Source organism: Brachyistius frenatus, unplaced genomic scaffold (assembly GCF_029030835.1).
Source record: "Brachyistius frenatus isolate BFR_SWC_R1_liver_20210118 unplaced genomic scaffold, ASM2903083v1 Contig_421, whole genome shotgun sequence".
Classification (NCBI taxonomy): Eukaryota; Metazoa; Chordata; class Actinopteri; family Embiotocidae; genus Brachyistius; species Brachyistius frenatus.
Window position 1 is genome coordinate 62,445 of NW_027211020.1, and position 12,442 is coordinate 74,886.

A 12,442-nucleotide genomic window follows, 5' to 3' on the forward strand; every position below is an offset into this window, starting at 1 on the left:
TTACTAGAGGGAGGTCTCATCTTTACTGGAGGAGGTCTCATCTTTACTAGAGGGAGGTCTCATCTTTACTGGAGGAGGTCTCATCTTTACTGGAGGAGGTCTCATCTTTACTGGAGGAGGTCTCATCTTTACTAGAGGGAGGTCTCATCTTTACTGGAGGAGGTCTCGTCTTTACTGGAGGAGGTCTCATCTTTACTGGAGGAGGTCTCATCTTTACTGGAGGAGGTCTCATCTTTACTAGAGGGAGGTCTCATCTTTACTGGAGGAGGTCTCATCTTTACTAGAGGGAGGTCTCATCTTTACTGGAGGGAGGTCTCATCTTTACTGGAGGAGGTCTCATCTTTACTAGAGGGAGGTCTCATCTTTACTGGAGGAGGTCTCATCTTTACTGGAGGAGGTCTCATCTTTACTGGAGGGAGGTCTCATCTTTACTAGAGGGAGGTCTCATCTTTACTGGAGGAGGTCTCATCTTTACTGGAGGAGGTCTCATCTTTACTAGAGGGAGGTCTCATCTTTACTGGAGGAGGTCTCATCTTTACTAGAGGGAGGTCTCATCTTTACTGGAGGAGGTCTCGTCTTTACTGGAGGAGGTCTCATCTTTACTGGAGGAGGTCTCATCTTTACTAGAGGGAGGTCTCATCTTTACTGGAGGAGGTCTCATCTTTACTGGAGGAGGTCTCATCTTTACTGGAGGAGGTCTCATCTTTACTGGAGGGAGGTCTCGTCTTTACTGGAGGAGGTCTCATCTTTACTGGAGGAGGTCTCGTCTTTACTGGAGGAGGTCTCATCTTTACTGGAGGAGGTCTCATCTTTACTGGAGGAGGTCTCATCTTTTGGACTGGATCTTTACTGGAGGAGGTCTCATCTTTACTGGAGGGAGGTCTCATCTTTACTGGAGGAGGTCTCATCTTTACTGGAGGGAGGTCTCATCTTTACTAGAGGGAGGTCTCATCTTTACTGGAGGAGGTCTCATCTTTACTAGAGGGAGGTCTCATCTTTACTGGAGGAGGTCTCATCTTTACTGGAGGAGGTCTCATCTTTACTGGAGGAGGTCTCGTCTTTACTGGAGGAGGTCTCATCTTTACTGGAGGAGGTCTCGTCTTTACTGGAGGAGGTCTCGTCTTTACTGGAGGAGGTCTCATCTTTACTGGAGGAGGTCTCGTCTTTACTGGAGGAGGTCTCGTCTTTACTGGAGGAGGTCTCGTCTTTACTGGAGGGAGGTCTCATCTTTACTGGAGGAGGTCTCATCTTTACTGGAGGAGGTCTCGTCTTTACTGGAGGAGGTCTCGTCTTTACTGGAGGAGGTCTCATCTTTACTGGAGGAGGTCTCATCTTTACTGGAGGAGGTCTCATCTTTACTGGAGGAGGTCTCGTCTTTACTGGAGGAGGTCTCATCTTTACTGGAGGAGGTCTCGTCTTTACTGGAGGAGGTCTCGTCTTTACTGGAGGAGGTCTCATCTTTACTAGAGGGAGGTCTCGTCTTTACTGGAGGAGGTCTCATCTTTACTGGAGGAGGTCTCGTCTTTACTGGAGGGAGGTCTCTGGAGGACGTCTCATCTTTACTGGAGGGAGGTCTCGTCTTTACTGGAGGAGGTCTCGTCTTTACTGGAGGAGGTCTCGTCTTTACTGGAGGGTGGTCCCATCGGTCCCAGTCGTCCAGTCAAACCTCTTTCCTGTCGAGGTCCTGCAGCTTGGCGTCCTGCTGTGGGTGTTCACTCCTGCAGCTGGCGTCCCGTCCAGGCTTCTTCTGCTGGTACCGTTGGATCTTTTTAGGACCAATGACCAGGGTTCACTGATGCAACAGCTGTCTTTGGCAAAAAGGATCTTCTGAGGTTTGTCCAGGTTTAGAGATGACTGGATTCATCCTCACTAGATGATCAAAAACACTTCTTGTGAGCGGAGAGAGACAATAGAACAACGGCGTTGTCTGTTGCAGGACATAATTGAACTCAATTAAAAGCACATGTTCTTCACTCAGCTGGAAGTTTACTTAACGTTAATAAAAATATAGTGTGGTAACTGTAACGATCGGAAAGTGTGAGATTAATTTAAAGGGGGAGTGACTCATAATAATAATAATAATAATAATCATCATAATAAAAGGTAGTAAGTGTTGATTCATTCTGGTGCGTTTCATGATGAGAAAGCTTCGGGGAGTTTTTCTGGAGACCAGCGGTGTCCTGCGTCGTCACTTCTTGTGACTTCAGGATGTCCTGATGCTCTGTGTGCTGAAGAGGAGGTCTCGCTACATATCGCAGAAAGATGACTGGAGGAGAAAGTTGATGAATATCTGTGTTGCCATCCTGCTTTTTTTTGGTCGTTGACAGAAGCAGAGACATCCCAGAAAAACCCAAAAGAAATAAAGCTACATCAGGTGATTTGTGGGTTCAAGATCTTTAGTGCTCGACAGAAGGAAGCAGCTCATTTCACTAAAAGTAAAGCAGAGCTGGTGGACTGGAAACATCTACCAAGGTTTCACATCTTCATGTTCTGGACTGTAAACTACAGTATTTGTAATCACTGGTGCAGTTCCCATTCAACGGAGTCTGTTTGGCAGCTTGTGGTATTGCTGTGTAGCTTTCTGTTAAGAGAGTGAAGTTTCACCAGGATGAAGAACCGCCATCAGTCCTCGTTATCAGTCACTACACAGTCTCCGGTCTGTCCTCTGTCCTCTGTCCTCCGTCCTCTTCAGCAGAGTTTGTCCAGTTCAACGTTACGTTAACGAATGTGAACTCAACAGCTTCACAGTTCTACCTTCATCCTCTGCTCCAGGTTCAGTTAGTTCTTCTTCACAGATGTGCTACCTCGGGTCGGTCCCTCTCTGGATCCCAAATCCAGCTATTTTATATTCTCCCTTCTGCTCGCTCAACCTGGTTACTACCGTAGTTTGAGGGTTGATTTGACTTCGGCACTCCAAAGTGAAAGTGCAGCTTCGGGCTCTTCTCCTTAGTGTTGATGCTTCCAGTACAATTAGCAGAAAACGTCTGATGGAGGCCGACCCAAAGGAAAAGGAAAGCTGTTCTTCAACCATTTGTAGTAGAAGCATGAGTTTGGTCTCTTTCAAAGGAAACACTCTGAAGTTTGAACCCCGACAGTCAGAGTCACTACAGGTGTTACTGACACTGACTTCTACAAGTTTGAACACACAAAGGTTTGTAATTCTGGCCTGAATTCTTTTTGTAAAAACGTGCCTGTAAATGACTAAAGCTGTGAGGTATCAGCTGGACAACACAATGAGGCTCCAGTATGAAATCTGACCTCGTCCAGATTCAAAGGTGACAACAATAACACAGAAAGATCATGTTTTACATGGTTTTTTTCTGAGGGTATATGTCCAGTCGTTTCCAAAGAAAATGAAGACATAAATAGTTTGGGGAAAACATCCCACCACAGACAGGTGATGACGTCCTTCCCTGTTCTCCAGTCGCTCTGATAGCAGCCTGGGTTCCTTCAACTGGAGAAGAGCTCTAATAAACCGGGACACCGAGCAGTGGTGCTTCTGGTTCCTGTTTCTGTTCATCATCAGGGTTCAAACCACATCGGACCGAACACGATTGTTTCTGTGCCGGTTTATGATTATCTTTCAATCTTTATTAGTGTGAATGCTGCTCCAGTTCGTACACTTACAGAAACAATCAAACTATTAAATGTTCAGCTCTTTCAGGACGATGGTGCCTTTACTTTTCATTTGGATCGGAGGTATAAATATGAAAATATGAAGCATTTTCCATCAAATCTTTGTCTTTGGTTTATTTCCAGGCATTTTGATTTCTGTTCTAGTTTTCTCTAAACTCTTATAATATAATATTCCTGTATTGTGCTATGAAAGTGAAGCTAAAGTAGAAGATCACAAGCCAACTTCTTAAAGGCTGCTCATTCCTCCATGCTGACAGGTAATGCAGCAAACCTCAGTTCCTGTTACAATCCAGAGGGGGGCAGCAGAGCACCATTTATGATTTGTTTCCTTTCACAACGTGAGCAGGAACATTTTGCGTGTTGAACGTGTCCATGTCTACATAGATCTGATGTGACAGGTGATTTAGAGACATGACGACTAGAACTCTCAGCCGGAGATGTCTGGTTCGATACCAGCTTGGATCCAGTTTCTTCAATGTTATTCCACTTTATTTCCTCCCAAGCACGACGCTTGTTTCTCTCTGTATTGGTGTGACCTTGTGTAGAAGTCTTCTCTAAAACAGTACGCAGGTTCAATACCAGCTTGGGCCAACCTTTCACGTCTGCATTTTCCCTTTTTCTGCCTCCAAAACAGGACGCAACTGCAGCAGCAGCAGAACCGGTGCATCCAGCAGCTTAAGGCACGCTGCAGCAGCTCGCAGCATTCACACCATTTACTGCAGGAAATGCACAAATGTTATTTGTCTTCTGCCACAGTTCAAATTCTCATGAGCTGGAATGAGCTAGAAACATGAAAGTTGGCACAATGACTGGAAATGATGTGTGTGACTTGCTGAAGAAAGATGACCAAAATCAGAAAAATGTTGACGCTATAATTAAGGTTTAAAAATTCCATTTCACACATTTTGAAGTCTCCTAAACCGTAGGTCCCAATGCCACCAACTTATCTGGAGATCATCAGACAAAGCTGGTTAAAAGTTGGATGAAGCTTTTTAATATCTTATTTGGATAAAAGAATTCAGGCCAGAATTACAAACCTTTGTGTGTTCAAACTTGTAGAAGTCAGTGTCAGTAACACCTGTAGTGACTCTGACTGTCGGGGTTCAAACTTCAGAGTGTTTCCTTTGAAAGAGACCAAACTCATGCTTCTACTACAAATGGTTGAAGAACAGCTTTCCTTTTCCTTTGGGTCGGCCTCCATCAGACGTTTTCTGCTAATTGTACTGGAAGCATCAACACTAAGGAGAAGAGCCCGAAGCTGCACTTTCACTTTGGAGTGCCGAAGTCAAATCAACCCTCAAACTACGGTAGTAACCAGGTTGAGCGAGCAGAAGGGAGAATATAAAATAGCTGGATTTGGGATCCAGAGAGGGACCGACCCGAGGTAGCACATCTGTGAAGAAGAACTAACTGAACCTGGAGCAGAGGATGAAGGTAGAACTGTGAAGCTGTTGAGTTCACATTCGTTAACGTAACGTTGAACTGGACAAACTCTGCTGAAGAGGACGGAGGACAGAGGACAGAGGACAGACCGGAGACTGTGTAGTGACTGATAACGAGGACTGATGGCGGTTCTTCATCCTGGTGAAACTTCACTCTCTTAACAGAAAGCTACACAGCAATACCACAAGCTGCCAAACAGACTCCGTTGAATGGGAACTGCACCAGTGATTACAAATACTGTAGTTTACAGTCCAGAACATGAAGATGTGAAACCTTGGTAGATGTTTCCAGTCCACCAGCTCTGCTTTACTTTTAGTGAAATGAGCTGCTTCCTTCTGTCGAGCACTAAAGATCTTGAACCCACAAATCACCTGATGTAGCTTTATTTCTTTTGGGTTTTTCTGGGATGTCTCTGCTTCTGTCAACGACCAAAAAAAAGCAGGATGGCAACACAGATATTCATCAACTTTCTCCTCCAGTCATCTTTCTGCGATATGTAGCGAGACCTCCTCTTCAGCACACAGAGCATCAGGACATCCTGAAGTCACATGAAGTGACGACGCAGGACACCGCTGGTCTCCAGAAAAACTCCCCGAAGCTTTCTCATCATGAAACGCACCAGAATGAATCAACACTTACTACCTTTTATTATGATGATTATTATTATTATTAGTAGTAGTAGTAGTAGTAGTATTATGATTATTATTATGATTATTATTATTATTATTATTATTAGTAGTAGTAGTAGTAGTATTATTCATCACTCCCTGTTTAAATTAATCTCACACTTTCCGATCGTTAGAGTTACCACACTCTAGTAAAGGTGAGACCACCCAATATTTATATATTTTTATCCTTGGTGTAAATATTGTTCAATAAATATCCTTATTTAGACCAAGTCCTTGTTTTGTGTATTTCCTGGAAGATATTGAAAGAAATCCCTGAATGTAGAAGTCACGGTTCAGACGATGTCCACTGATCACATTTTAATAGTCTGATATTAAATTTAAATCTGGAGTCTTGTGATTAACAGAAAGTGGTGCCCTGAATATGAATCTAATCTTTACAAATAAAAGTCTCTTACTGTGAGTCTGAAGGTCCTGGTTCACCACTGAAGACTGGAGGATCATCTTTGGACCTGATCACTCTTCATGGACAGACAGATGGATCCTGGAGACTCTTGTCTCCGTCTGTAGAACTGATCTCTGCAAACACAAACATGTTTCTGTCTTCATGTGTCCACTGACTTTAATCAATCTGCTCTAGTTTCCTGTCAACATGTCTAATAAGTGAATCATTAACAGTCTCTTACTGTGAGTCTGAAGGTCCTGGTTCACCACTGAAGACTGGAGGATGATCTTTGGACATATCACTCTTCATGGACAGACAGATGGATCCTGGAGACTCCTCTCGGTCCTCCTCTTCCTCCATTAAAACATTCATCTTCAGTCAGTCTGAGAAGTAAAGCAGCAACACTGACTGTGAGCTCAGAACATCAAAATCATCAGAAACTAGAGGAGGTCTGGTTTCCTGTTTCTGGAGGTGTTCGCTGGTTTAGAGGCGACGGTCATCTGATTAAAAACTACTCACATCTCCTCATTTGGACCGTTATCATGACCATATTTATTTAAAAACGTAGTATGCCATAAAAAATATGAAAAACATCTTCTCATTGTGAATCTGATGTCAGCAACACGTCTCTATAAGTTGTTCCAGGATCATGTTCACCACTGAGCTGCATCAACTCTTCTTTTAACAACACTCTGGAAACGTTGGGGAACTGAGGAGACCAGTTTCTGGAGTTTAGAAAGTGAAATGTGGTCCCATTCTTGCCTGATAGAGGATTTCAGCTGCTCAACAGTTCAGGGTCTCCTTTGTTGTATTGTTCATGTCCTGATGCTCCAGATGTTTTCAATGATTGACAGGTCTGGACTGCAGGAGGCCAGTTTATCAGCGGACTCTTCTACTAGAGAACCATGCTGTTGGAATACGTGCAGAATGTGGTTGGACGTTGTTCTGCTGAAATAAACAAGACCTTCCCTGAAAGAGACGTTGTCTGGATGGCAGCATATGTTGCTCCAAAACCTGAATATATCATTCAGCATTAATGCTTCCTTCCAGATGTTCAAGCTACCCATGCCATGTGCACTAATGCATCCTGTACCATCACAGATGCTGGCTTTAGAACTGAGCTGATAACAAGCTGGATGGATATTTTTCATAAAACAATATTATTTCTCAGTTTCAACATCTGATATGTTGTCTTTGGTCTATTTCTAATTAAATATGAGTTTATGTGATTTAAAAATCTTCATTCTGTTTTTATTTATATTTTCCACAGCGTCTCTACTGTTTCAGAAACAGGGTTGCATATAGTTGCTCTTGACTGTAGTTCGATGAATTTATCAATTTACGGTGATGATTCATGATGAATGTTTTCACCATTTGGAGATTTACTGACTGATAGTAATATTGATGCCACAACAATGAATTAGTCCATTAAGAATAATATTGAATTAATTTTGCTGATGTTAATTAATTCTGTTCCACTTATAGTCCTTGTTTGTGATTATTTGTGCACCTTTATTGTGCCAATAGCTGCTTGAAGTTTGTTCACTTCAAGGAGAACAAACTTGAGACGGATTGACTGATTTTAGTTTGGTTCTTGGTCTCTGCTGCTTGGACTTTACTTTTTGCTTCTTCCATGTGATCAACCACGCTTTTTTTGTTATTTGTTTGAAGGGGAATGAAATAAAACTGTATGCAATTGAAATGTTATTATTATTATTATCAAATCATATTTAATAAACAGAAGCATCATTCCCTCCTTCTCCTTGTTGTGTTTATTGAAGCCTGGTTACCATGACAACATCCAGTACACCTGTGATGTTGTGATCCCCTGTGACAGTTAACTGTTGGTACTGTGAGCCTCCATGTGAAGTTTCTTCCTCCTTGTCTGTAATAATAATAATAATAATTATATGTTTCCAGACCTTTGTGACAGCATGACGTTTACAGAGTATCAATAGAAGAAATATTAATATGATGTCACGTCAGCTGTTTGGTTCCTTTCCAGCTGTTATCTTCAGGAAACAATGAATTTGGCAACTGAGACTTTCATTTTGATGTCAGTCTGAATTCTAATACTGTGACTCAACAAGATCATTGTCTCCGATTAATGAGGTAAACAGTTGATCCATTTCACTTCTCCAGATCATGTTCAGAGAAGACCAGGCAGGAGCCACGATAACCTCCAGAACAAGCAGCTCCACAACATGTTTGTGGGCAAGTTTTACATTTAAACTACAGATATCAAGTGAAACTCTCATGTTGGTTTTAGCTTTCTGTTTTCTACTTGATTTTCTTTTAAATGATGACAGACTAAACGTACATTAGGTTGTACTGAGTATATTATAATAATATAACAATAATAATGTTGGACTAATGATAGTAAATAGATGTAGTCAGCTTCAGTTCAGTCTTCTGAGTCCACAGACCACGTGGTGCATTTATTTTAACTCTATTGAACAATCAGGAGAACGTTTCTTCTGCCTAAAGACCGGAAGTAGACACCTGTAGTGGTGGGACGTTTACATCCGGGGTGTCACAGGGTATTTTATTTTGAAAATGGACGTTCCTCCATCCAACTTCCTGTGGATGACGTCAGACTAGACTCGACGTGGCCCTGTTTATCTCCAGTTAGTGAAGCAGCCCATCGGCGGGCCGCAGCCGGACCTTACCGTAACTACACTACTGCAGGCGCAACGACAATCACACGGCGGCAACCGTTACCGGCTTCCGTTCACGGTAACGCGGTTATTTTACGGTCTGCGGCTCCTCTATGATCAGAGCTTCAGTGGCCACATCCAAAAGTTTACAGTGAACAAAGAGGAGAAGGACTCGGTGGATTTAGGTCCTGAGTTGAACCTGGTAACTTCTGTTTCAGAGCAGCTGATCAGCTGGAGCCTCTGAATCCACAGATCGATCCAGATGATCAGCTGGAGCCCCTGAATCCACAGATCGATCCAGATGATCAGCTGGAGCCTCTGAATCCACAGATCGATCCAGATGATCAGCTGGAGCCCCTGAATCCACAGATCGATCCAGATGATCAGCTGGAGCCTCTGAATCCACAGATCGATCCAGATGATCAACTGGAGCCTCTGAATCCACAGATCGATCCAGATGATCAGCTGGAGCCTCTGAATCCACAGATCGATCCAGATGATCAGCTGGAGCCTCTGAATCCACAGATCGATCCAGATGATCAGCTGGAGCCCCTGAATCCACAGATCGATCCAGATGATCAGCTGGAGCCTCTGAATCCACAGATCGATCCAGATGATCAGCTGGAGCCTCTGAATCCACAGATCGATCCAGATGATCAGCTGGAGCCTCTGAATCCACAGATCGATCCAAATGATCAGCTGGAGCCTCTGAATCCACAGATCGATCCAGATGATCAGCTCATTCTTCCCTCCGACAGTAAAATAATCTTCATGTTAAAACTCACCATGAATCCTGTCCAACTTTCTTCCGTCTGTTCTGTGGACTCCAAATGGAGGTTGAACTTCATACTTTCACTTTCATCAGTCACTCCCTGCTCTAACGGTGCGTGTGCGCATGCGTGTGTCTGTCTCGTCCATTTTGATCTTGCTAAATGTCCCTCTTCCAGGAATCCATTAGAAGGCAGCTTTTACCAGGTGGATCGGCTTCCTGCAGTGATCACTTGATTGTGATCACCTTCACATGGTTCTCTCAGGAACTGCAGTCTCCTGGAGCATGGCAGCCTGGACATTAGTGTCACAGTCACTCCATGAAAAATGATCCACATCTTCATCCTCACTCTCCTTCTCTTTATAGGTCTGTTTATTTCATTTAGGATGTGTTCTCTGGTCATCCCCAGAAAAACTGGAGAAAAGCCGCCGGCTCATCGTCCAGAGGCTCACAGCAAGTTTAGATTACCAAACCATCAGATTATTGACTTCATTTACTCTGTTTGATTTACAAAGTAATGCTACCGGGTTACTGTCTTCAATAAATGATCTCATTCATGAAATGTGGAAATAAAAAAGGCCGATTAAAGAAATGATATGAGCATTTGGAGAGCCCAAAGAAGTAGACGAGGGTTAACGTGGACCTCCACAGCCTGTCTCTGTCTGATGTTAACAACATCTACCTACCAGCACCTCCAAAGACGAGCACCTCGAAGCTAGGCTAACAGACAGCTTCACATTTAGCTGGTAGACGTGAGAGGCTTTTATCTTCTCATCAGAATCTGGATTTAATAGGTTTCCCTTCAAATGATAACAATCCTAAACGTGTCTCTCTGCAGATGAATTTGAAGAAAAGTATTTAGAGCTTCACCAGATTGGTGACAGTGGATTAGAGGACATATATTCAGGCTACCGTAAAGAAGACCAAGTAAGAAGAAACATCACCAAGCTTCCAGCAGCACCTTCACAAGGAGGTGACCTCTTGTCTGATGGACATGAAGTCCAGCTCCACTCCCCTTACTCAGCGTGTTTCACTGCTTCTATCACACATCATCCTCAAGCAGATGGTGGACGCTGCCATTGACCTCCACTCCAAGGGAGTCTTTCACTGGGACATAAAGACCGAAAATGTCCTCATTGAAAGTGGACCTGATGGCCCTCGAGTCCGGAATATCGATTTTAGACGTGGCTGCCTGGTGAGGAATGGATTTAACAATAATTAGAGGGAAGATATTTGATTTTTCTCCTGCACTTCACTCAATATTTGAAAGACACAACTTTGATGTTTAAACAAGACTTGTGCTCCTTTACTGACCATTATGTCCTCCCTCCATCTTTATGTCTGCGTATCGTAGGTACCTTCTCGTTAGCCCCTCCAGAGTGGAAGTTCCAGAGAAAACACCAGGCCGGTCCAACAACAGTGGAGCACCTGGGGGCGTTATACAACCTGCTGGATCTTACAGGACCTACAGCTCCACCCTGGCTCAGCTGAGGATCAACCATCCAACCACATCCAGCCATCAACCATCCAACCACATCCAGCCATCAACCATCCAACCACATCCAGCCAGCCATCAACCATCCAACCACATCCAGCCATCAACCATCCAACCACATCCAGGCAGCCATCAACCATCCAACCACATCCACCAACACTAAATTAATCAGCCAACAAACCGACCAAACAACCAACCGACCGACGAACCAATTGAACATCTGATCAACCAACTGACTGTGTCTCGAGATGACTTGTGTTGTTATTTGATGACTTGTGTTATTGTTAATTGAGCCACCTCTACACCATTTAACTCAGGAAAAAAATAATAAATGTGTAACAAATAATTCAAATACATTTAAAATCAAAATAAATGAATAAATATATGCAATAATAAAACCAGAAATGTTGTGGCAACCCATCCATCCACCCATCTGCTGGTTTGGTCATCTCAATGTGAAATGTAAAAAGTTGACAACCATGGTCAGAAACAGTGAGAGGATCATAGGAAACAGATTCAGGAGCAGCAGGGTCTCCAGACTTGGTGGAGATGAATGGTTTAGGTGATCATGTGTAGCAGGTGGCAACTTGTGGCTGTGAGCAAAGATAACGTTGTGGAAGTATGTCAGTCCTACTTTAGATGTAGAACCGGTCGAGCAATGCTACCATTCCTTCAGTCTGCCAAATGCATTTTCAACCTCTACTCGGCCGTTGCAGATTTTCTTGTTGTAGATGTGCTGTTCTGTTGCCAACCATCCAGTGTTACCAATTAGTTTTAACAGCCAGTTCTGCAAGTGATCTCTCCGATGATGTAGTCGTCAACATTCATCCCACCAATGTTCCTGGTGTAACCTGGAAAGTGTTTCCACGGCCGGCTGACTCTTTAGAGTCTCAAAACACTAATCAAGTAACTTGCCAGCTCCCTGACAGAAAAAAACCTTTTCCAGCTTCACCTTGAAGGATGATGAAGTGCCAGCCTTCACGGTTAAAATAGTCAGAGTGGTACTCCTGTGGTACCAAGATGAGTATATGTGATCCATCAATAATACCAACCCACTTCAGAGGTCCCACGTGTCCAGCAGCTATTTCTTCAAACCTGTTTGGGAAACAAAATTGTTCCTTTACCAACAACATATCTGCCACAGCAGAGAGCGGCCAACCAGCAACCAGCAGTGACATCACCTGTTGGTTTGTGAGCGTTATTAACGTTGTTAATACGAGGCGCTGTCCAACATCGAGAGAAAATAAATACTACTTTAACATGTGACACATAAATTAATGATATAATAATAGTTTGCTGGTAAAATGCAGCTGGTAAGAATTCAGTGAAAACTGTATACAGATTGTATTTAGTGGATTTCTGTGTAAATAC

The 12,442-nt window shown here is 43.3% G+C and overlaps 1 long non-coding RNA gene across 1 annotated transcript; it reads right to left on the minus strand.

Moving 5' to 3' along the window:
• Positions 1–5,947: 5,947 nt before the first annotated feature.
• LOC138636988 (uncharacterized) lies at positions 5,948–9,672 on the minus strand. The gene is made up of 3 exons (XR_011312334.1): positions 9,593–9,672; positions 6,392–6,533; positions 5,948–6,284 (listed from the first exon to the last, which is right to left on the minus strand). It is a non-coding gene; the product is annotated as an uncharacterized lncRNA (long non-coding RNA).
• Between the last annotated feature and the right edge of the window lie 2,770 nt (positions 9,673–12,442).